We start from the raw sequence: 27,204 nt of genomic DNA on the forward strand, positions 1-27,204 counted from the left end.
TTCCATATGTTCTTCAGGAGGTAAAGGCAAGGTTCTTGGACTCACTAATCAGCAAATCTGTTCTACTTGGTGGACAGTTTAATTCTTCATTCATTACTTGCCTTCATTTGGAGGGCCCTTGCTTCTAGTGTGATAATTCTTTTTCTGTGTAAATAAAATGAAATAGCATGAGGCAAAAGAAATAAAGGGAGTTTAAAAAAAAATATTTCCTTAAAAGTTCTTCACTTAGACCTTTTGCCATTTTGTAACACTCTTATTTATGCACATTTTCTACATGATACCTCATGAACTTGTATATAGAAATGAGAAAGAAGTCACTTCCAAATCTAGATAAAGATTTCGCTCCTGAAAAATAACAGGTGTCTTCTGGAAAATAAGAGCAAGAAAAACAAGACTAAAAAATTAAAAATTATGCACGATTTTGGTTAAAATATGTTAACAAAATACTGATTTAAAATCAGAAAACCCAGGAGATGTTCATAGTTTCACTAAGTTTCAAAAAGTCAAAGAGAAGACATTTTGCTTGAAAGCTATCGAACACTAGAATGAGACAAGTTCATCCCAGTATGGCTGCATCTGCCAGCACTTACTGTAGGACATAACAGGCAAATCATATGTCAAGTTATTTCTGATTTATTAGAAACATAGCTCTGCATCCATTCTGGCTGAAAACTTCCAATACAGAAGGACAATGTCCATCAAGACAAGATGTTTGATAAGGATTCTGTTCATTAGATGATCAAAAGTTTAATATTCTGTATTGAATTAATAAAAGGGATGTTTCTGCTGTCAGCAAACAGTATATATTCCCTCTTTGCTGATAATCACAAAAAGCCTTCCTTTTATGCTGTTGCTCTTTTTCTGCAGCATACTACTCTGACACATTTCCTATTATTTTTTTCCTGATCTATTTTCCTGTTTCCTAAATAAACATGAAAAGTTAGCAGGAAGATTGAAGAGGAGACAGGGTCTACAAAGCATATTTAGCATTGTATCTCTTCTACCATATCTGTCTGGAATTTCTGAGTGACTCAGAATGTGGATGAAACTGTAAGTTTACGAAATGAAAACATCATCTGTACAAAACATCAGAAAACTGGTGGAATTGACAGAAGTAATTGTTTGTGTCACATGAACCACTTTGCATGTAATTCTGAGAGCATTTTCAAGTGTTCTTAGCCTGCAGCCCATTGGCCCTTCAGCTCCTGGTAGAGATGGTTTACCAATCATTCTGCATATCTGTAGTCACTACATCAGAATTTGTAAACTTTGCAGAAAAAAAATTGTGTCAGTAACCTTCCTTCTCCAAAATACACCCCATTCTCTTTGAGAGCATGACTCTGCAGAAATTTAAATAATTTTGGACAGGGAAGGATTGTTAAAGCTATTCAGGTCTTATGTATTTTTGCTGTCTTGACATTGTCTTCATTCTCAACAGAAGGCTAGATTTTTTTAAAGTGTATATGGCCTGTTGAAGCAAGATTTCAAGAAAATTCTCAAGCACCTAAAAATTCTGAAAAAACTACTGAATTATGTGCAACATTTCAGTGTGTAATTCTGAAGTTAATTTTATTTATTTACTACATATTATCTTTATCTCTGTTTTCAGGTAACATAAGATCTATGCAAATCTTACTGTTGTTGATTCCCATCTTGGTTATTCAGCTAATCCCACACTTCTCCAACTCTCACCTCTCTTTGCCAACAACAAGTTACAGAATTAAAAATGTTAAAGTATGGTCTAAATTTTCAAGAATGGATAGTGATTTAAGATTGCTGAAACAGCTGGGAATCAAGCACATGAAATTTTATGGATGCAAGAGCTAGCTTTCAACCAGTGAACTGCTGAATCTTTTGGAGAAAATAAGCTTAAAAAAACCACAAGAACTGAATCATTTAAATGATGCACTAGAAAATTCTGAAATTCAACTGAACTTATATTTTCTGTTCTTTGTTCTTTTTCTGAATTGCTGTGCAGTACAAATTTACCATACAGACATTAGTGGCAATAGCAGGATGTAGAAAAAACAATAGACTTCATCTTTGTGTTGAAAGTGCCAATAGCAAAAATTAGAGATCAGCATAGTTAGCAGCCCAGTCCAATCCATTAAGAGATTAACTTATCTTAAGGATAGAATTTAGTAAAAAACAAGCAAATAAACAAACAAACAAACCCAAACCAAAAAGAAAAAAAAAAGGGGAGGGTGCCGGGTAAAAACATAGCTTCTCTGTTTGATATGCCTTCCAGGTTTTAAATGCAAGCAAATTAGAGTAGCAGTCTTTTCAAAGCAGAGAACAATAGTTGTTTGCAGAGTTGTAATTCACAATGGCAATATCTTTTTAAAAATTTTTATTTTTACAGCATGGGAAAAAAGTATTTTCTGTCTATCTCCAGCAACAGGAAAGAATTGTGGCATTTTGTCAGTGAAGAAAATAAAGAAAGAGTAGAGCTACATCAGTTTTTGGAGCCATGCAGAAAGTACTTTTGAACATTTGAAGGAATGTAAATTGATTTTTAAGGCATCCCCTGTTCTTTTCTTAAATCATTTTGGCAGGAGGAAGTGTTTGGGGCTGGGACTCTTCTGCTTTTCTAGACCCACTGAGGTTGACATCCCAAAGATAGATGCAGGTAAAAATCCACACTGATGGCATTTGTTTCATACCCTTCACTGGTAGAACTTGAGGAACAACTCAGTTCCAGTGAAAATTCACCTCCACAGCTAATCCAAATCTAGAGGCACATTACATTCCTTACATTTATACACTCAGCTAAGGTAACTGTTATCAGACGGCTGAGTTATCTAATCACCTGGGACTTTCAGTGATGAAAAGAAATAGGTGTCCACAATCACTCAGTCTTATCTAAGAACACAGATCAGAGTGAACTGCCTTCTGAAAATATCTGTCATTTCCTCTCTTCATTGAACAGCAAAGTTCCCCAGTTAAGCAGTTGAAATTAGGAGAGGTAAGTCTGGGCCTATCAGTCCCAGAGTCACTACACACTTTAAAAGTGCTGAGGGTCTGCTTTAAACTTCTGCTAAAGGAGTACCAGAGCTTTGCTATTCTGCTTCTACATGGCTACATTGTTCTCTTAATAATCTTCTTTCTGGTTAATAAAATTATAATTTAAAATTCTGTTCTCTCTTTATATTTGCTAAGTTTCTGCTTTATACTGGATACTAACTGCATGTGTTACTTGGAAATCCAACACTATGGAAAGGTGATGGTAGTACAGGATAGGATCTTCATTTTGTGAGACAAAGTGCTGAATAAAAACAATCTATTTTACAAACAGATAATCTGTAATTGTTACAGCTGTTGTTAATAAGGAACAGAGGTGATTCTTTGACAGTTAGATCTAACATATTCACATCAAATTGTGTTTGACTCCTTTTTGAAAGTTGACCATTAGTGAAATAAAGTAGCTGATTGAAAAGAATTGATAAATTCAGCTGTCCAGTTTTTCCTTATAATCTCAAAACTCAGTCTAAAGGGTTGTCTGCATATGGAAGAAGGAAAACTCACCATCTTAGAGAAAGTCTTAGTGAAACCAATGACTGTTAGATTAGATTTTTCACACTAATCTGATCTATCCTGATTTACAACATCCATTTTTTAATAACCATAACTGTTTCTGGGAGATGATAATCAACTGGGCAAGTGGTGAGAATACATTTAGGTTTTTCCAATTCACAGCATTGTTGTTGATAAAGAGCCTCACCAAACAACTTGGTTTTCTCTACATGGAAGCAAGTGACATATTTTTGGTTCTTCAGTCACACTGCATCAAATAATCCATATTTAAAACAAAGATTTTTTCACTCATACATTCAGAAGCCTACTACAAATAATAATCAACACAAATATTTACAGTTCTCAACTTTGTGGATGACACATTTGTTTAGGCACTTTTACAATTTAACATCTGGATTAAAAAAAAAAAAGACATTAGTGAAATAATGCTGCTCTTTAATTTGACACTCCCCAAAATTACAAGCATAGTCAAAAATCACAAAAGTGTTAAGTTTGGATGGCATCTCTGGAGACTGCCTAGTCCTACTTCCAGCTCAGAGTAGGGTCACCTGAATAAGGTGGCCAGGACTAACTAAATGTGGCCTCTGTGGTGGGAACATCTGCATGAGTGGCTAAGAGCAGCTGAGCCTCTGTCAGGGCTCTGGCATGGTCTCACTCAACATCCTTGTCTCTAATAGGAAAGATGGATTTGAGGGATGATATATTTGATGGATAAGGGACAAGCTGGATGGATGCACACAAAGAGCTGCAGTCAGTGATTCAATGTCCAAATATAAAACAGTATCAAGGTGTGTATCTCCACATCAGGACCAGTACTGTCCAATATCTTTATTAATTATACAGACAGTGATCAGTAAAATCTCTTCAGTAAGAAATTTGAGGATTAGCACTTTTTTCCGTTCTTTTTTCAGAAATATCTGAAGAATGACATTGTAACAATATTCTACTTGTGCTACAAATACTGCAAGTCTATGTGCATCCGTGCACTTTCATTTACCTGCATAAACAGAAAAGATTAATAAACAGGCTAACTTATGCTAATCTTGAATGGAACCGGTTTTCTGATCCTTACTGATTCTTTGCTTTCAGAACATATTACTGAGACTTGTTAACAAAGCACATGCTTCACTCACCTCATGTGCTAGCCTGCATAAAGATGAGTAATCTGCTACTGCCTAGTGTTAATGAAGACGACTGTATTACTTTATTGCTTGTTTTTATTATTTTAGATTTGCATACCTTCCAAAATGTAGTCTCATCCCTTAATATCAAAGGGATGATTTGTGATTCATCTTTTTTCTACGTAAAGTGGTAGAAAATTGAAAATAATCTGTGTTCAGACTGGAGTTGGTAAAAAAACATGGTTGTCCATATACTACCATTAAAGTACTTTAAATATAGAAGTTTACCCAGGTGCATTCACATATGCTAAGAAATTCCTGCTTAGTGCATTCTCTCAGTAAATCTGTTGAGTAAATAAAACTTTCATTGATTTTTTGGTCTCTTCTCATTTGTCCTGTATTGTGGCTGTCTGTATAAGTAAAATCCTCGGACTGTGTAATCCCTATCTGTAATGTCCAAAAATATCTTTACCTAAAAAACACATATGCAATTTTTTTTCCCCAACAGTTAGTATGCATTGATCCTCTGAATTGAGTAGACATCATGAGGTAAAGAATTACATCTACAATGCATCTTTATGGCATTTTTCAAAGTATGCTCATAAACCCTGTCTGCTCAGTCATGAAAAACATCCAGTTGAGTAGTGAACAAAATAGCAAACAATTTTAAGCTGAATTTCCAGAATGTTGCCCACAAATCCTTTCTTTTAATGAAGTTTTTCTGTCCTATCAGCAGTGTCACTTGCTACAACAAAGCCATATAGATTCATGAGGCCACAGAAGGCACATGGCCTCTTCCAGTTGCAACAAGGCTGAAGTGCATGGCCACAAAAAGAGCTAAGGATTTCTAATACTTAGGCTCTGAAGAGGTTTTATTTTGTTCCAGTTTTTGTCAAGACTTGATATAAAAATAAAGGCAGGTGACAGAATCAGAGTACATCTGAAGTAGAGAAGACTTTTCCTGCTAGTAGTCAAGCAATCAAAGAGACAGATGAGCAGAATGTTCCTACATCAGGTTAGAATGAGCTGCTGGAGATACCCAGTATACCAGAATCTAACATGAACTTAAAATTCCAGCTTTTTTGTCCTTGAACAAGAATTGCTCTTCATCTACAAGAAAATTAAGGAGAGAGGACACCACTACTTTAATTTACTACAATAATAAGTGTGGCGTTTTTAATTCTCAGAGAGGTGTGAAGAAATAGTAAAGCTATATAATTTTATTTTGGATTGCTAACTCTTGTCATTGGGGATAAATCTTTGATCACCAGCAAATCCCACAGAGAAAAAGCCATGTTTTCTACGAGGGTCAGCAATGGTCCTGTTCTGTTTAAGTCATCATGCAATTTCTAGATGTCAATAGTCCAAGACTGAGAAAGCCACTATGATCTCTCTGATATCTGGCAAATCTGTGGCCACCAGGTTTACCTGAATTTTCATGTTTTCTTTATCTAAACAATTTCTTGTACCTAGTTCATTCATGTCTTACATCACAATCCAAATTTTACTCACTTCAGGCCTTAATCTTAGATTTTGTTATAATGTTGCTTACTAGATTTGGAAAGTTTTCAACTAACAGCTTTCTGTTCCTCATGTAGCTAATCATAGACAAAAGTCAAGTCTGTCTTTTACCTCTGCTATGGGTAACACATCTCAACATATACCAGAAACATCTTAGCAAACTTTACATTAGTTAGTTTGAGCTCATTCTTACACACTCTCCTGTGGAATCATGACCTGATTTTCCTCTACAAACTTCTGTTTCTAGAGTATAGATGTGCATTGTCAATTACTTTTTCAGTCTCTTGTTGATAGCACAGTATCAAACATAGTAAGATTTTAGAAGAAACAAACATTTTATTTTCTAATCAAGAATTATGAAATTTATGACTCTAAACACAAAAAATTTCTGTACAAATACCTTTTACCTTCAGTGTTTGCTTTTATGGCATTTTAGCTTTCTTTTCTTTTGAGGAGGAAGGGTTTCATTTACAAAACTTTTTTTCCTTTCTCAGAGTTCCCACCATCCCCCAAAGTTTTCAGTCTATTCAGATTGATTAATAGCTATTAAAGTCAGTTGGAAAATTAGGCTCATCTTTGGTGGGTTTCAGACCAAAAATAAAAGTCAACATATATTTACACTATGATGCTAAGTTAGTTGTTTACACTATGATGCTATGTTAGTGTTAGTTTTGAGTACAAAAAAGATTCATTTCACCTAAAATCTGTGCCTAAAAAGTTAGATGTTTAAGTCCAGCTCAGTTACTCCCTTTATATATAATGGTGTATAAGAAGTATCTTCACCAAATGACTCAAAGTGTCATAAAATAGGTGTCTAAGATGAGTTAGTTACCTGAGTCATCCTCTCTAAGTATATTTTTCTCTTCACTGACTATAGAAAGGATTATTATCCTAGATTTAGAAGAACAGCTTTTAGGTATTTCAGGAATGATTCAGGTGCCTATACAGAGCTGCTGAAGATAATCTGAGCTATCCTCATGGAGCCAACTGATACAATACAGAAGTGGAGGCCCACATCCATCTGCAGCACTCTGAGCACTCCAAGGTGAGTCTTCTGAGGTTTTGGGAGGGTAATTTGACCAGAACAATGAAGGTCATGAGCATACTGGATGTATTCAGGTGCAGGTTTGTGTGTCAAACCAGCCACTGACCAGAGATGTGCACAGGTGTGCAAGTTAAAGCAACTTAATAGGAGATAAAAGCAAGGGCAGGTTTCCTCAAGATTAGTGCTCCACAAACAGAGCTGTCCTCTGTGTGAGGGGTGATATTACACAGTGCTGTGCTCTGCAGATCTCTGCTCACAGAGACTATGCACTACATATTAGTTAAACCTGAGGCATATAGAATCAAGCATTAGAACCTCAAAAGCTCTGCCTTATCTAGCTGATTTCTTTCCACCTCTCTTGAATTAAATCACCAGAACAGTGAAGCAAGGATGAAAAAAAATTCTCTTATAGTTAAAATAACTTGTCTGATCACTGGAATAATGATTCATTTTTTCCTTTTCACCCTTCCTTTCTGCTCAAAAAAATAGTAATTAAATAATTCGAAGTAGAAGAGTTTTGCATTTCCTTCTGGCAACAAGAAGAATGAGATTGAAAGGACAGGTTTTGGTATCTTCCGACTCAGGGAGGGCCAGCTCTGGTGTGGGTACTTAAATTAGGGACCTAATGAATAAAAATGAGCTGTAACTCAAGATTATTGCTTGAAGCTATGCTAAGGCACACGGAGGACAGGAGGTGATTCGAGATATCTAGCACAGCTTCACAAAAGGCAAGTCCTGCCTGACCACCCCAGTGGCCTTCCTTCAGTGGAGTGACCACATAACTGGACAAAGCAAGAGCTACAGATATCATTTATCTGAACTTGTGTAAAGACCTAGTCCTCAAAACATGCTTCGCTCTAAATTAGAGAGAGATGGATTTGATGGATGGACTGCTAGATAAATAAGAAAGTGATTGGACAGTCACATTCAGAGGGTACTGGTCAAAGGCTCAGAATGCAAGTGCACCTCACTGAAAAGTGGTGTCCCTCAGGGGTCCATATTTGAACCAATATTATTATTTAATATCTTCTTCTAATAATGACATAGACAAAGGGATCAGGTGCACCCTCAACAAACTGGTAGATGACACCAAGCTGTGGTGCAGTGACACTCCTGAAGGACAGGATGCCATCCAGAGGGACCTGGACAAGCTGGAGAAGTGGCCCATGGGAATCTCTTGAGGTTTAAAAAGACTAAGTGCAAGATGCTGCACCTGGGTTGGGGCAATCCCCGGTATCAGCACAGGCTGGGGATGAGCACATCCTGAGCAGCCCTGCTGAGAAGGATTTGGGGGTGTGAGGGGGGTGAGAGGCTGGACATGACCCAGCCATGTGCCCTCACAGCCTGGAGAGCCAAACCTGCCCTGGGCTGCATCAGAGGCAGCGTGGGGAGGGGATTCTGCCCCTCTGCTCTGCCCTGCTGAGACCCCACCTGCAGGGCTGCATCCAGCTCTGGGGCCCCCAGCACAGGAAGGACATGGACCTGTGGGAGTGAGTCCAGAGGAGGCCACCAAGACGACCAGAGGGATGGAGCAGCTCTGTTATGAGGAAAGGCCAATAGAATTGGCTTTATTCAGCCTGGAAAAGAGATAGTTTAGGGGGGACCTAATTGCAGCCTTCCAGTACCTGAAGGGAGCCTGCAAGAAAAATAGAGTGGGACTTTTTACAAGGATGTGTTGTGGAAGGACAATGGGGAATGGCTTCAAAATAAGAGAGAGAAGGTTTAATTTAGATACTAGGAAAATACTCTTGATTTTGAGGGTGGTGAGACGCTGGAACCAGTTGCCCAGAGAAGCTGTGGATGCCCCATCCCTGGAGGTGTTTAAGACCAGGTTGGATGGAGCTCTGAATAATCTGATGTAGTGGAAGGTGTCCCTCCTCAAGGCAGAAGGATTGGGGTTGAAACTGGATGATCTTTAAAAGTCCCTTCCAGCTGAGGACATGGTTTGATGGATGGGAGTGAATGTGTTTCACTGAGGTACCCAACCCTATGTGCATTACTAGCTCATCTCAAATGTGTTTAAAGTGCAGTAGATTAAACTTCTTTCTCTGAAACTTAAAATAATACATCTGTCTTACATCTATGGTGAATTAAGGGTGGCAGCATTCAACAGATGGTTGACAATGGAGGTCCCTGCAGAGATTCTTTTTCCTTCTACCCAGCCTTGAAGGAATTCAGTCCAGAATTAAGACACCCAGATGCAGGGGCTTACATATACATGTCTGTAGGTATGCTGCTTCTTAAATTTTCCTTATATTCAATGGACTATTAGTCAACAGAATCAATCATAAGTAGAAGTTACTTCGCTCTCCATAAAATAGGTATCTGGTGGTGTAATCTGGAGTTGAATTTTGAACACTATCACTAAATATCAACAGTTGAACCACCTCCATGAGGTGATTATTTGTCTGTTCTGACTGAAGAGATCCTAGACCAATAGATTAGCTCAGAAGCCTAATTCTTACATTGCTGGAATTAAACAAGATCCATCTCATTGGTTTTATGGTAAGCTTTTTCTTTTGTCCCACTCTCATATTCATCCTTTGGCCATTATTTCTGCAAATTTCTCTGCTACATTGTGAGTAAACTGCTAACTCTGTTAGCAGTAGTTGAAAAAAATGGGGACATATCCTGATGGTTTTAATTTATTTTCTCAAGTTTCTGTAGACCATTTTCAAAAGGAAAGAGGTAAACAGGTCTTGGCTTCTCAATGGAAAAACAATCTCATAGTGCTGTTTTCCTAACATGCATTTTTCGTTGCTCAGGACAGTCAGACTAGGGAAAAAAAAGAGTCTTTGAAAGCAAAATGACTTGAAATGATGAATCACAGCTGAGAAGGGGGATATACCAAATCAACTTCTTGGCTGTATTGATTTCAGTGTACAGACAGCTCAATCTCTGATGTAATGGGAAGCACTGTCCACGGCACTTCCCTAAGGACTAAGAGGCTTTATGCTATTACATGAATGTCTCCTAAATGAGGATGAGGATTAATTTTCAGAACTCTGAAACAAAAGCTATAAGTAAGTTTTTCTGTCTCACACTCAGTTGGATCTGTTACATAGTAACTCCCACTACTTTATTCTCCAAATTGCAGTAAATTGGCCCTGACTTTTTGAGAGTTGGCCTTATCTCATGCAACCCATGGATAAACTATTTTATTTTGTATTGTTTTTCTAAATTAAAAGAGCAAATCATACAAATTAAAGTCCCCCCAAAGTGTTCTGTTGAAATGTGCACCTAGACATGCCAAGTTGGGAAAATATGAACTCTTGATCCTTTCTTTTCTCAAAATCTGACATAGAGACCTGAAGTCAACAAATTTTGTTTTCAAGAGATACAAGGTTTAGGACTGTGTCTTTACTGTTGGAAAATCATTGATTAAATTAAATACAGTGTAATTTGAGATCTAGTCTAATCAAGCACAATACTTTTCTACAAAGACATTCTAAGAGTATCCTATTTCCTTAATGATGTTACTGTTCAAATATATATGTACCACGTATAGCACCTACATGCTAAAATTCACAATATCCATTTCCTGTCTTTGTCTTTCTTCTTATTTGTATGTAGTTCAAGGAGTGGAATATAATAATAATACAATCTGTTGAGAGCATTGAATCTCCAAATAAAATGTTTCAAGCAGCATGATTCTTATTGGCTCAGCACTACTAAACTCTTGACTTGGATACCCATACAAATGCAGGCTGTTAAATTATAGGTTCATGTTTGATATTTTTAATAGAAATATATATTTGTGCATGCAAAAATATGGACCAATGGCACACAGAACAAAAGCCATATGCTACTTAGATTAAGCCCTTATCTGAGTTTAAATCATTGTGTTATCCTGAAACTCGATCATTTTTCTTTGGCTGAAACATAGATTTTGTTTCTCTTTGTTGAATGTTTTTTGGTAGATGTCTTGTTAGAGAGACTGACAAGGCAGAATAACAGAGTAAATGAAAAATAAAGAGCAGTTTTCATTTTAACAGACACAGATATTTTTAAATGAGATACCAACAGAGCTACATTACTCTGAGTGTCTCAATAGTGTGTGTTGTCGTTCAGTATTGCAGCAAATACAGCTGAAATTCATTCAACATGCAACAACAGCCTGATGCTTCTATCACTCCACAGGAACCATGATACAGGTTCAGAATTACATACAGCTTCATATCATTATGTTACTGAATCATTCTTTTAAGACAGAATTTTAATCTTCATAGCCATCTTCATTTTTAAACAGGCAGGCAGATTAAAATGAATGCTCTTTGGAGAACAGCTGAAGAATACACTAGGAAATCCCAGGTGAGTTTCTGATCATGCATGAGATACTGCATGACTGACAGGCTTGTTCTTCCTTCATGTATGATGCATATAAAAGATCATGTTGGGTGACTTCAGACAGTAGGTGAAAGTTGTTCAGAAGTTAGGAGACACAGATCTGTAGAAGTTTCTGTATTTATGGCACTATAATAATACCACAATTAGCCATGCTTGATATGGGCATGGATTCTATATTCTGATTAAAAATCTACCATATTAAAAATATACAATTGAGAAAATACATCTTAGTAAAGTTATAGACTGGTCAACACCTGGAAGTTGCCATTTAAACCTTAAATTGCGCCCACAACTGTCACTTTGCATACATATCACACAGGGTGGAGAGACAGTGACATTCCTGTCTGACTACTGTTTAAAAATTACATAACAAAATTCATCTTGAAATCTGGCATGGAAGACCAGATATTTACAGCAGCATGAGACCTTTTCTCCCCACATTCAGTGTGCTATGCACTTGTACTCAAAGACAGTCAAAAATGCTTGCAAGGAAGTTGCCTCTTGCATAAATTTTCTTAGAAAATTTAAGATAGTTACAAAAAAGGAAGGATTCTATAGTGATTTTACATTAGTTTTACCTTTATTTGATTGCCACAGGAATCCAGTATTACTACTTAGATTGATTAGTCTCTTAGGTACTTTGTCTTCTGCACCACCACAAAGATTCAGACTAAGTAAGAAAGCTTCGGGAGAAAAGACCTTGCTAAGTTTCTTTATCCTGATATAATTAATAACACTACTACAATATTTTGGCTTTGCCTGATCGCTTACTTGGGTTCTTCAACATTTTTTTAAGTATCTTCTTTGTAACTCAGATCCCTAAAACCTTGATTTCCAGTGTTTGCAGTAGAAAGCAGGTAATAATTACTTTCTGTAAAATGCTGTAAAATATTCAACTTTTCTATCTCAGAAAACCTCCAGTTTCTAAAGGAAAAAAAACCAGTGTTTTAAATTTTCCAAGAAACAACTTCCACATGGGCTGTGATGAACTTTTAAATGTCTGCCTTTTATTTCATTATATTAATGATGAACTTGGAATGCTTCAGCTTCCAAAACTGGCTTGACCTGAGCATAGGACTTTGTGAGAGGATGAGCTAAGACTGTGGTAGAGAAAGGAGGAAAGAACAAGTGTGGAAAGATAGCTAGGGGTTAATAGAGGACACTGAGAAGTTATGTTTGCACCCCAACAGTTTTATAATGGTACAGGAATTTTGGGGTAAAATACAGTTGCTGTTCCCTGTCTGGAATGCAGTTGGCATGCTCAAAACCTATTCCACAGTGATTCCCCATGCACACACACCTGCCAAGGGGATGGAACAGAGGGTGTAACAGAGTGGAGACACCGTGGCCAGGCTCTGTTGAAATCCCTGAAGGGAAAGGAACCTGATGGTACTTTGCAGCTGATAAACCACAGAACCCCTGTCAGCCAGGGCAGATAGGGGAGGAGATGTCCCGCTGCTGAGCCAACAGCTGCGGTGAAATCTCTCTCCTCAGATGAACTTGGTTCACTGTACCCTAATTGTAATATCAAACCACACCTCCATCCCAAAGTCACTCATCTCCATGGTACAGCCACACCTCACTGAGCATGTGCTCAAAACTCTTTTTGGCTGTATATTTAAAAGCAAAGCAAGAAAATTTTACACCAATCAGTAACAAAGACATGTATGACTAGAGTCACTCAAGCTCCACCTAAACATAGAGAAATAGTGTAAAATCAAGTTGAGAAAGGGGAGAAAGTCAGGGGAGACTCCATTTTAAGTGATGGGCTCAGTCAATCTGTTGAACCTGTCTTCTCCCCTGCAGGGACACCTGTTGTGTAACAATCACACTCTGTGCACACTGAACATCTTATTGGGGATTAGAGCTTGTAATGTATTGCTCTGAATACATTTTTTCAGTCAGATACTATCACCTCACCAGCAATCCTTGAACTTTAAGCTATCACAATTTTATATTAATAAATAGTGATATTCCATAAACTGTTCATATGAGACCTTCACATGGGCTGGCAGCCCCCAGCAGCAGGAAACACACTGGACTAAAGAGAAACACCTGCTGAGGGGCCTTCCTTTTGCTCCTGGTGCATTTCCATGAACAAGTCAGTCCTGCCCTTCCATCCAACAGGACTGCTCAGTGAAGGGTCCCCATAATGGGACACTGACAGACTGGTCAGGCACAAGGAGCTCGGCTTTCCTGGGGTGCTGACAGACAAATTAAACACTAAGGGTCAAGGAAATTTCCCCTTTTTACATGACAGTCAAGCATGACTGGGGATTTCCTTCTGGAACTCTAGATTTAGATATGATGCTTTTGTTGCCTTTTTCACAATCTGGAAATGAAACTCAAGATAATTTTAGTAAGGAGGTAATATAAAAGAGGATATTTAATGAAGGCCTTCAGAAGCAGTTATGGAAAGATGCCTACAAAAGCATCCAGGGGTGAGTACATTTTTATAGGTTTTGGGAAATTAGGATAATTGATAAAAGGCACCAATTAGGAGGACGAGTGGTGATGCAATTCCCCTCTAGGTCAAGCCTCTTCTCTGGAGGCCCCCCTTGGCACTAGTTGTACTTTGTCCATGAGAATGTATCTCAAAGTGTTGTTCTCAGCCTTAGTTCCCAGGAAGAACCAAGATAGCATAGGGGCCTTGTACCTCCCAGGGCTTGGAGTTCTGGAATTTGTTTTGCCTTTCTGCTTAGTTTCCAAAGGCGATAGAAAAGTAGCTACTAATAAAATAGGTGACAGAGTTATAAGTATACATGTAAAGAATACAGAGAACATACAAAAGAAAAAAGGTAAAACACAAATGGCATCACTTTTGGGCTGACAGAAGCTAAAGGAACTAATGAGATATGGCAGCAGCACACAGAATATTAGATAAAGGTGAGAACACAACAGTGTTGGGGTGCACGTTGTTTTACAGTCTGAAAGTTCTGTAGTTGAGTTTTATAAGTTTTATGTTTTATTCTCATTAAGTTGTATGGTTTAAAGATGGCGACGAGAGTAAGGGGATTTCCAGGGCTCCCTCCCCTTCCCAGTGAGTCGGTTACATGTCAATCATTTAAGTCCTCCTTATTCTATGTTAATCCTATTGTCTGTCAAAGGTGTCCCTCCTCAGTTACCCGGGCGACCCCCCTGTCCATCACCCCCATCCCACTCCCCAGCTCTAGATGGTTCCTCGGGGTTCGGGTGGTGATTGGGCTAGGGGGGAAATCCACACCCTTTATCTTTGTTAATTGGATGTCTCATGTCACCCCATTTGAGGTTTCTTATGTTGATTGGATGTGTTTGTCTCTCCGCCCCCTGGGGTCGGTCTTATAAGGCCTGACCAGGGGGAGGATCTTTGTCAGTTTTTCTGTGACCCCTCACCCTCTTGTTTTCTTCCTTACCCTCAATAAACCCTCACCCACCACGGAAAACTGATCGACTCGCGTCTTTCCTCCACGCTCCACTGCTCCTAGAGGTGCCGCTGCCTTTGACCTTCGTCTGCCTTCATCAGGTCGCATCCTGTGGCTTCTACCGCCCAGGGGACCTGAGTGGCTAGGGTGTTGGCTCTACCACAAGGTAGCCTGCCATACTCCGGCTAAGACAGACTGTGGCCGCTCTGTCACTCCCTCTGGAGTCCCAGCTCTGTGGAGCAGCCAGGCCAATTCGCACGAGCGACCGCACAACAGTACCAGTATGACTGGCCATGGGGGAGTAGTACAGATGTGGAAAGACAGAAAGACCTGGAAGAAGAACTAGATGGGTGAGGCCAAGGCTGGCAGGTCCAGGTCAGTGGAGGATAGAGAAAAGTAGCTAGACCATGCTATTATGTTTTTGTCAGGGCACAATGTTTTTGTGCACAGATTTGAGAGCTGACTGAACACGATAGGGTGTGACCATCCCAGCATCAAATCCCATGATTTCTCCAGATGTCTTGCACTCACTAGAAAGGCTCAAAGTTCCTGCTTATCCCAGGCATCTTTCAAAAGGTATGTGAGCACTCTGTGATTATCAATTGTCTCATGTTTGTGCATCACCAGATTGCCTGCTGTCATGACAGCTACAAAGACCAACTCTACATATGGGTGAGTATTTCGAGGTCCAGACTTCCAGGCATTATGTTCTCTGAGTCCAACTTCAGGCACTTTCTCATTGCTGATACCAAGCTGCGTTATTGGGGTGTTCACCTAACAGTCTGACCCTCAGACTGTGCATCTTTCCGTTTATATATGGACATCAGACTGTCACCCTCAAAAGAAATATTACTCATTAATTAGGAGTCAACAAAGGCCTTGATTTTGATATATCTTGCTAAATTAATATCAGACCATGCATCAGAAGCATTCCCTGGAATCTGGTAACAATTTGGGTAGGGAAAGATCTGTTCTAAATTATGACACTGCACTTATCTATACAGTGCAGAAATACCCAGAACATAGCATGAGTGTGTGACCACCGGTCTAGGGAGATGTTCATTTGCTACTAATGAAAAAGATTTTTAAAAGACCATAAAGTAAGATTCTCATTAGCTAAAATTAGGACCTGCCTTCTTAAGAGCAAAGCTAAGAAATCATAAGAAATTAGATTACTGAAGTTCTGCTTGAAAGTAGTACCTTCAAAGTTTTGTCTACAAGTCATCTGGGATAAATGAATGAAATTATATCTATTGTTTAATCAGACTAAACATCCTTGATAAAACCAGGTGCACTAACAAAAGATAATGTATACACCTACAACATATCTGCACCAATTTCTCTGTATGAAAATAGAAATATGTGGGCCGCATTACATAATTAATTCTGTAGTCACTTCTCAATTTTCAGTAGTAATCTATAAAGATCGGTGAACAGTGTTTGACCACCTTATGTGTTAACATGTACAGTAAAATTCTGCATTTTAGACAACCTTTTATCCAAACCTCATAAACATTTAGAATCCTTATGCATATCATCAGTTTGATAGACTGAGAAAAGGATGGAGAGCCATTCTTTTCAGAGATTCATGTCTCAAGAACAATGATGCTCTATCAATCAGCAGTGCATACCATTTGCTTTTCACATTGTAATTTTTATTTTAATCATGTGCCAAGGAGGATAAAAATACTCATGTAGAATTAGAATAAACAAGTTACAGAATGGGTGACATTGCAAAAGACCTGTGAATACTGTCTAGTCTAACACCTAGCTCAAAGTAGTGCAGGTAATTCAGGACTATGTCCAGTTTGACTTTGAATATCTCCAAGGATCAAGCCTCCACAACCTCTCTGAGCAACCTGTTGCAGTGTTTGAATCTCACTATAAAAAGATATTTTCTTGTATTTAAACATCTTTTTTTCTGTGTTTCAAGTTGTCCCCATTGCTTCTTGTCCTGCCAGCAGGGGCCAATGAGAACAGTGTACTTCCCCTTTTCTCCATTTCCTCACATTGATAAGATCCCTCTGAGCCTTCTTTTCCCCAAGTTGAGGAGTTCTAGTTCTCTTACTGTCCATCTGACAGATACTCCAAGCCCTAAATCATCTTTATGGCCCTTTGCTGGGCTCTCTCTGGTATGTCTGTGTTTTCTTTTGTATTAGGGGTATCATAACTGGACACAATACTCCAGCATGGCCTCAGCACTCAGACTCAGTCACGACGTTCTGCCAGGCCCATTTCTCCAGCCTGATGAGGTCTGTCTGAAGGGCAGTATGACCAGCTGGTGGAACCAACAACTCTTCTCAGTTTTATATTTTCTGTGGACTTGCAGAGTGCAGTCTGCTACACCATTTAAATCATAAATGTCACACAGAAGTGGGCCCAGTATCCATCTGTGGGGTATACTGCTAGTGACTGGTGTCCATCCCAACTTTGTGCTCCTAGTCACAAGCCCTTTGAGTCCAGCAATACAGTTTTCAGTCCTCCTTACTGTCTACTTCTATGTCTCATCAATTTTTTTCTGTTAAGATGTGATGGATGTAGTGTCAACATCCTCATAAAGTCAAGATAGGTACCAGTCACTGCTCTCTCCTCATCCACTGACACAGTCATTTCACTCTGGAAGACTATGAGGTTGGAAAGGTATTTTTTCCCCTTTGAAAATCCATGTTGACTACTCCAAATTATATTTCTGTCCTTCATATGTTTGGGAATGGTTTCCAGGAGTGTTTACTCCATCACCTTCTGAGGCACTGCCTGAAATTCTGTGGATACTTGCTCTTGCCCTTCTTGAAGACGGGAGTGTTATTTGCTGTCCTTCAGTTGTCACGAGCCTGCCCCAGTTACCATGACATTTTAAAGACAATTAAAAGTGGCCTACGTGATCACTGGCCAGCTCTCTTGACACTTGTAGGAATATGCCATCGGATCCTATGGACTTGTGCATTTCCCATTTTTTTGAAAGCTGGGAGGAGACACAGCCTGGACAGGTGACCCCAGCTGACCAAAAGGATATCCCACACCATGTGGCTTCATGCTCCATATGTAAAGCTGGGGGAACAAGGAGGAAGGGGGGTACATTTGGAGTGATGATGTTCCCCAAGTCACCACTATGCATGATGAAGCTTGGCTTTCCTGGAGATTGCTGAACATCCACTGGATGATGGAAAGCGATGAATTACTTTGTTGTTTTGCTTAACCTCTGTGTGCAGCTTTTTCTTTCTCTATTAAACTGTTTTTACCACAACCCATGAGTTTTCTAGATTTTACTCCTTCAATTATCTCGCCATCCTACTGGTGCAGGACTGAGCGATGAGCTATGTGGTGCCTGGTTGCCAGCTGGGATTAAACCAAGATACTGCTACTGCAATTATGTATCCTTTCCTTTGACCATTTGGAGGTGGAATTTCTAGTGACTTCTTTCCACAAGACTATAAATATTATGTCTCAAGCCCCCTGGAGAAAACTGAGAAAGTAACCAATACTGTGTGGTTACTTAGTAATTAGTATTTCCTCATTTGAAAAAAAAAATCTTTGTTTGAATTGGCAAAATAACTAATCTCTCTATATAACTGTTAGAATATTTCCTAATTCTCCTATGATGGAGAAGTCCAGCTGCTGGAAGGTTTTATCTCTTGCTCCAGTCATGATGTTACCACCATCATCACCACTTTTCTTCCATACTTACCACCTTACACTTCTGCCCATTTTTTCCAGCAAATGCAGCAGGGTTTCCTTGCAGAGGAACCTGAGGGGCTTGACTAAATTCTTAACATTACAAGGAAAAGAAATTGCAGTCTCCTTCACATTTTCTCAATTTTAGTCTTTTAAAACTTGATCCTGTCACAGCCTGCAGCATTTATGGGCCACAAAAACAACTGGCAGAACTTCCAAAAACAGGCAGAAACTAATAAACTCAACTCAGCAACTGTGCTGAAATCAGTTCCAACTGGGTAAAAGGTAATTCTGGCAAGGGGAGATCTGCAACCACCGACTCAGGGGCCACTGACACAAGAAACCCACTGACCCAAAAGAAGAGAAACACTGAGCAAGGGGACTAATTAGCATGAGAGGCGGGAGAATAATTAACCAACAGAAGACAGAATACTAATTATTAAGAGAACTAAGTAACTTGTAGGCAATGAACACTAATTCATTTGCTTGATAAATGTATAAATAGTAAAATGTTTTGATAGCTGGTGTACTTGATTTGAGGAACTCCACAAGCACCCAGGCTTGCACAACCCTGAAATAAATAATCAATTTCTCACATAAGTGTGAATGACTGGCTTGTTGCACACCAGATAACAAATCCAATTTTTGCAGACAACATATGAACTGAGATCTCTTGCCACAGGTTTACAATCTGAATAGAAATTCAACCATGAAAACGTATTGGAATGTTAAAAATGCCACAAATCCTTACATAACTTCCTTGCAACTGGGGATTAGCAGTTACCTTTACTTGCCAGCAGATGCTGGCAGAACACTTTTTCCCTGGGGAGGTTTCTCTCCATCTGCAATTTTAAATAACTTTGGATTCCTCTTTTGATCCATTTATCAACAAAGGTCAAATGCAAAGTTTTGTTTAATGTTTCAAACCAGCATCCTAGTAGGCAAAAGGGACATTTTCACTAGGTAGTAGATATTTGTGCTTACCTACCCTTACTGTTTTTTTTATGCTATACTTTACTGCTTTTGTCCAGCCATTGGCATAACGGCAGGAAGAATGGGTATGGTTCTTACATCTGCTCAGTCTTATGGCTGGTCAATCAGGATATTCTCTTAGGAAACTGATTTTTACTAAAAATGTTGGAAGTACAGAAAGTGAGTTATTCAAATTCTACAAGTGTGCACATACCTCTAAATCCTTAAGTTGCAATCTTTAGCCTAGGAAGTCTTGTGCCAAGCTCATCAGTAACTCAAGTATGGATCTCTTCTCCTCCTCACTGAGTATCTTCCTGAAGGACAAACACTAGCATTGTGAGTTCTGTGTTCAACTCTGGGCTAGGGATACATGCTAAATGTATGTCTTTTCCTACTGTGGAGCAAAAAGACAGCCAGCCCTAGAGGATGGTTCAATTGTGTCAAGACAGGACAAGCAAGAAAACTACTGTAAAAGTGTTCTTCCTTTTACCTGCCCACTACTTCCTCATTTAGAAGCATTGTAAATTTCCAATAAACATCAAGGTGAATTTACAGCTCTGGCATCTGCTAAATCATTTCCATGTATACACTAGAATGCCAGCCATGTTGTGCTTGTGATGATTGATTCAGTGCTTATAACATTCCAGCTGACAGATAATACACTTTAACAGATTGGAAAGATATTGTGCCTTTAACAGTCTGGCTTCTGTGATGAAATAATACATTAGATAAATAACATGTTATGTTTTGTATTGATGTCTCAGCACAGTTTTATATTTTCAGTATTACCATTAGGTAAGCAGCCTTCACAGTATGCCATTATTTACACTCAAGCAGTATCTTCAAGAGTAGCATCCAAGAGCAGATGTCAGACACTCTAGCCTTGCAACCAAAGCCTCCAGCATATGATATGAAAAGGAAATGTTCTTAAGAATGCTGTCAGGTCCCTGCCTTTCTGGAGCCTATGAACCACATGGCACCCAATGGAGTCAATGGAAATCTTTACATTAACTTCAGTGAGTTTTGGATTAGTACTTTCAGTTTTTATGGTAGTCCTCATCTGCCACTATACAAATGTTAATGAGATTAACTGAACCACGCCCTTAGAAGCTGCAAAGACAGAAGATATTGTTTCATCCATCTGTTTCTGACAAGGTGATGGAGGAATGTAAGGAGATACCACACTATGTCTCAACAAAGGAAATGAAATTGCTCGTTATACTCTTTAAAATCCTAGGAGATTTAGATGGATGAGTTTCTATTGGCTCCCTAATAATTCCTCTTAAGCATAAATCCATAAGAGGAATTAGAATGGTGATAATGACTGAGGTTGGTATACATTTGCTGAAATTTCTTTCCTGTCAGGAGCATGCCTATAGGCTTTTAAACATTTTAGTACCACTCCTGAAGTAGAAAATAACAAATGAATACTTGGAAGTAAATGAAGTGATCACAGATGATCACTATGAATTCTGAAAAAAATCCCTATTTTCTCACAGTGCTAACTCATTGCTACAGGAAATTATAGATAATAAAGAAATAAAAATTAGTTCAAATTTTTGCCATATTTTTGGAAGAAATTTTCTCCTGACAGTATTGAAAATAATGGTATGGATGCTGAGCCTTGTGAAGTTTCTATGAAAAATGTTCATGTCAGGTCATACTTAGGAATACTATTTCCTAAGCACCCACTCTTGGTCTCTATCACAGAGTGGCTTAGAAAAACTGCATGTCTTGATTTGCAGTTCAAACCCTAAACCCCCCGCTACTGGGTCCAACAGCACATCTTAAATGTTGTGATTTTTCAGGCAGCAAGACAGAAAATAAGGAAGATAGAACAAAGACATTTAAAGACATAAACAGAATATTTGTGCATTAGGTGGAGGCGTCTCCCTGATATACACAGTTCATGTTACTCTTTTGCAACAGAAAACACCATGAAAACATAGTAAAAAAAACCAGCATACTGAAAGCAATAAAACATGAATAGAATTAACATTAAGCTTAACATTAACTCATGGATAGGTAAATAGTCCCATATGTCTATACTTCATACGGTTTTGTCCATTAGGTTGTCATTTGCCAAGATCATATGTCTTGAAATATATATATTGTTTATATCTTGGAAAACTTACAAATTGCTGAGTCCCTCCTTCAAGCAGGAAAGCCTCAGTGGAAGAAGTTTCTCACTATTCTCATGTTAAGACTTCCTTTGTAAAAACAGAAAAATGTCATGATACCTATTAATTTTGTGAACCCTCAGATCATTTCATAACATGAAAAGAGAGGACACTTCAGAAAACAAAAACCTGCAGACTATTATAACATGAAGTATTGGTAACATCATGTTTAATTATTATTGATTTCATATGTTTATCTGTACACTTCCAAGCTGATTTTCTTACAATATGTAGTATTTTTTTTAGTATACAAACAATTAAGCTATTGGAACAGTCTCTGTCAAAATTGTGAAAAAGTGAAAAAATACATACATACAAGATATGATTAAAAAACCCTTTATTTTAACACAGGAATGACTGGATGAAATTCTGATAAAATTACACTGAATACCAGGCTGAATTAATTCTGTAATTTTGTTGGAATATGACAGACAATATGCAGGAAAATCAATTTGGACATTTTAAAACATACAGAGGTTGACATGCCCTGTTGAAAGAATTAATAAAGTTACATGAAAAATTAAGAGAACTGTTTGAGTACCAACTACTCCCTTCATTCTTTGACAACTACAAAGAAAAGAAATTCCTACTAAATGGAAAACTGTTAACTTTGATGTAGCCAGAATCGCACTTTATCTACATTGCAAGCCCATAAGTGAAATATTTTCACAAGAAGTTAGTATCAGCACTGAAATACATATTTTTCAAAGAAATTTCATTAAGAAATATATTCTTTTTCTCCAGAATAATATATTGCCCATCTTAATATGCTTATGACCATAATTAAAAACATAATAGCTTGATAATGATGTCAACATTTTATTCAATCTTTTATCTCTTTATGTATTAATCTTCCCTTCTTTTGTGACTTAGCATCAAGTATTTTGCCATAATTTCAAATGAAATAACTTTCAGAGCCATATAATTTGCTCTTGGTCTTCTAGTGAGCCTCAGAATAAATTGTCCTTTATGTTATTGATACCAAGTTAGACATCTCTTTGGAATGCTCTCCTTGTACACCTAACCAGAGTTTCTGGTGATCATTTGTTTACTTATTTCACTCAGAACAAGACCAAAAGGATATACTGGACCTCAAATCTACTTTAACACTGAAATGCTGCAACCTGTTGGTCATCTGTCCAGGGATGATAGCTAAGTCAGCATAATCATATCATAGGACTCTCTTTTCTCTATTCCACAACTTTTTGTTCATCTATCTATGACAGATACCAAACCCTGACAAGAAACCCTGTCTTAATTCAAGACAAGAATTCTTCCTTAGGAATGACCTTCCTATTAAAAATTGGAAATAGCAGCAGCACATCAATGCAATCAATGCAACAGTAAAATAAAAACGGTGTTTTGCTCATGTAACCCATATGGTCATTTGGAAATTTTAAAGGAAACTAAGTTTTGGAAATAAATAATTTGTCCTACATGGACTTCCCTCCTGTGACTGCTATGTGGACAACTTTGCTTATACATTCATCTTGCAGGAAGACAAAAGATTGTGGTGTTTTGACTTTGGCGAGCAGAGATACCCCCACCCAGCTGCTCACTCATTCTCTCTCCTCAACAGGATGAGGGGAGAAAATAAGGTGACAAACTCATGGATCAAAGGAAGGACATTGAGATTATTTAACAATTGACATCACAGGCAAACGAGACTCAGCTTAGGCATAATTAATTTCATTTACTACAAATTCAAAATATCGTGGGATGGTGAGAAACAAAGACCTCACCACACTCTCTCTTTTCCCCTGCTCAATTTCACTACTTCAGTCCTGACTCCTTTACGTCCGTCCCCAACCCCCACTGACACAGGGGAATGGAGAATGGGCACTGTGAATCAGTCCATATGAGCTCCTCTCCGTTGCTCCTTTCCTCTCCCATTTTTCCTTTCTGCCAGTCTTTCAGGGTTAATATGCTCCAGCATGGTGTCCCCACTGGCTGCAGCTCCTTTAAGGAGTCTGCTCCAGCATGGAACAGCACATGTCTATGGCTACAGCTTCCTTCAGAACACATCCACCTGCTCCCTGTGCTGTCTTCCATGCACAGACAGCCTGGTCCCCTCCACGGGCTGCAGGGGAATCTCTGCTCCGGCACCTGGAGCAGCTCCTCCGCCCCCCTTGGGTCTCAGCTTGGTGCTCACATGGTTGTTTGTCTCATCTGGTTTTTCCTCACCCCCTTGTGCAGCCTTTTGCCGTTCTGCACACACACAGTCCCTGCGCTGCCCCTGCCCGGCCGTGGCCCAGCCGCACCCTGCAGTGGGCGGCTGGATCCGGCCGGAACCAGCTGTGTCCGGCTGGAACCGGCTGTGTCTGGCCAGAACCGGCTGTGTACAGCTAGAACCAGCTGTGTCTGGCTGGAACTGGCTGGAACCTGCTGTGTCCGGCTGGAACCGGCTGTGCCTGGCTGGGGCAGCCCCAGCTCCCCTCACGCAGATGCCACAGTTCCCGCTGCTGCCAGGGCCTCGGTGGGGAAACTCCGAGCTTCTCTGGAGAACGTGGAGCCGGCAGCTCAGAGCACACACACCCTCTTCAGACTGCAAAAGCCACTTCATGGACTAGTAGAGCTTCTTTAAAGTGTGCTTTTGAGGGTCACATATCCTCCAGACAGCTTAATGATCTTCTGTCACTATGGATACAGCCTGTCTCCAACTCAGTGTGGATACAGTGTGCCCAGAGAGGCTCTGCAGTAAAAATAAGGATGATTTGTTTTTTTGTAAGTGCACTGTCCACTGTATGATGAGGCCTGGGATCCAGGAAGGATGTTGTCAGGAGACTGTCATGGCTTGTCCAGCCCTCAGATTTATTCCCCTGATTGCTCCATTGGCATGGACATGCCGGTCAGTAATGGCATTACCAGGGAAGATGCAGAGTGTACCAAGCATAACTACAAGACTCTTGTGGCAATGGTCAAGGGCATGATGGCCCGGAGTTCTTTCTCTATAACTCTCCTAGGTGAGAGGTCAAGGATGATTGGAAGGATCCTGTGGGTAAACACCTGTTTGCAGACTTGGTATCATCATCAGGAATTAAGCTTTCATGACTATTTCTGAAGATTGGAGGACTCCTAGGAAGCTAGAGAACCACCTGAGCAAGTGGAGCAAAACCATCCTTGCCAGCTGGCCAACCTGCTGAGGAGAGCTTTCAGCTAGGAAACATGGAGAAAGGAGGTGATGATCTGAGGAAATCAGAGATGGGTGACAAGCAAAGGATGCAGGGTGATATGGTCAGGGGAGATACTGTAATCAAATCAAAATCATCATGGTAATCATGATGGTAATAATTGAAACAGGGTTGAAGACACTATGATGCCATATATAAGGGAATGATGAGAGGGCTGCGTTATGGAGAAGATGTCACACTTCTGGGAAATCAGCACAACTATGGGCTGTACATTAATTTATGTAAGCATGGGGAGCAAGCAGGAGGAAATAGAGGACTGTGTGCAGACTCTAGGCCTCCACAATGCCCATTAAAATAAAGCACTCATTCTGATGATTCAGATGTACTTTAAAACTTTGTCTCATCCACAATACTGTTGTTTTGAAGATGTATCAATGAAGTGGTGCTAAACTGAACTGTTACAAATTCTTAGACTCTGAACTAGCTTCTTTTGTTCTCTGGTGTTTCGAATGACTTCTCTGTGGCTACAGCTAAGGATGAGCTGTATGAGTATTGTTGAGTTGGGTGGAAAAAAGAGATAGTAGGAAAGAACAGACGTCCTTAGAGACAGCATCCTTTTAAAGGTAGGAGGACTATAACTGACACAATAGAAAAGGCTTCAGTCACAAAAACCTTTCTTATGATTTAAACTAGAATCTTTAATCAAAATGACCTCATCCCATTTACACTGTCAAATAAAAAAAGCTACACAAATTTCAGTTTTAAAGACAGAGATCACATCTATAAAAAAACAGAGCTTTTGCAGATTAGTCCAGATTTTGAGGCAGCTCTTTTTAAATGAAGTTCATCCTTTATCAGTGTACTGGATCTGACTGAGCAGGAGCTCATTTTCACCACAGCAGCCCTCACAGTGCTGTGCTTTTTATTGGTATCTAGAAAGGTCTTGACTACACACCAGTGTTTTGGCTACTGCTGAGCAGTGCTGGCACAGAATCAGTACTGTGTCTCCAGGTGGGAAAGACCTTGGGAGGGGAAACAACCAGTACAGCAGACCCAAACTGTCCAAAGGAACATTTCATACAATTTGATGTCTACGTAGATACAAAAGCACTCATTATTACAAGGCTTGTCTTCCAGAGCAACTACTGTGCCTAGTCAAGGCCTGCTTCCCAGGAAGTGGCTGATGGGAGGTAGAAAATAAAAGCTTTTGTTTACCTTAGTTTCTGTGCCCAGCCATTGCTTTCAAGTTTATTAAATTGCCTTTATCCACGAGGTTTTCCCATCTTACTGCTTGGCACCATGGATAAGAGCCTGGATCCATCCTCTGACACTTCCTTTCAGATACAGTCAGACACTGACAAGGTCCCCTCTCAGCTGTCTCAAGTTTGAGCAGGCCCAGCTGTTCTTCATAAGAGAGATGCTTCAGTGCTTTAATCCTCATTGGAGGCATCTGCTGGACCTGCTCCAGGGGCTTCTTGGCCTTCTTGTACTGAGGAACCCAGAACTGGATACTCCAGGTGCAGCCTTACTAAGGCTGGGTAGAGGAGCAGGATCATCTCCCTGGAGCTGCTAGAAAATCTAGGAGGAAAATGTTTTTATGAACATCTCTATAGCCTAAATTGTTCCTTGTGTGCTTATTTCCATTCCAACAAAGAGCTAAGGGGGATTTAATGTCTTATTCTGGAGAAATACTAAGAATGCAATCTGTCTTTTCTTGATTACTGCAGACACGTGCATGCACATTCCTTGTGAAGCGTGGACTTTGTTCCTCAGTTTGGATGGGCCTCAAAGACACACACACACACACCTTAGAGTGACTCAGGCAGTTCTCTAAGAGTTGTCATTTTGCAAAAGGAAAGGTCACTCTTCATATCTCCTGTAGACTTGTTCTACCTTGAAGGATTTAAGAACCATTCATTATTTCAAATTTCTGAAAAAATAAAGATTTCATCCAAGAAGTAAAGACATAACATTGATATCAGGTGGCTAGGACAGTCTTCCAGAAATGAGGAGGGTTGTTTATCAAACTGGTAACTGTCCAATATAAAATGTAGATGCTGAACAAGGAGAAGAATTAACTGCCTGGAAGTTAAGGAATGGAGTTGCCTTCTCATCAGAAATGCCTGGTCACTAAACTATGAAAGCACAGTCCATCCTCTGGTCTCTCTCTCACTCTCTTGACCTTGAACCATTTCTAGAATAGAGAAACAGCTTCTGTAAGGACGCAGAATGCCTGGTCAACACCACCCAAAGCAGCCTTAAAATAATACTGTGATAGAA

Source organism: Camarhynchus parvulus, chromosome 3 (assembly GCF_901933205.1).
Source record: "Camarhynchus parvulus chromosome 3, STF_HiC, whole genome shotgun sequence".
NCBI classification, from domain to species: domain Eukaryota; kingdom Metazoa; phylum Chordata; class Aves; order Passeriformes; family Thraupidae; genus Camarhynchus; species Camarhynchus parvulus.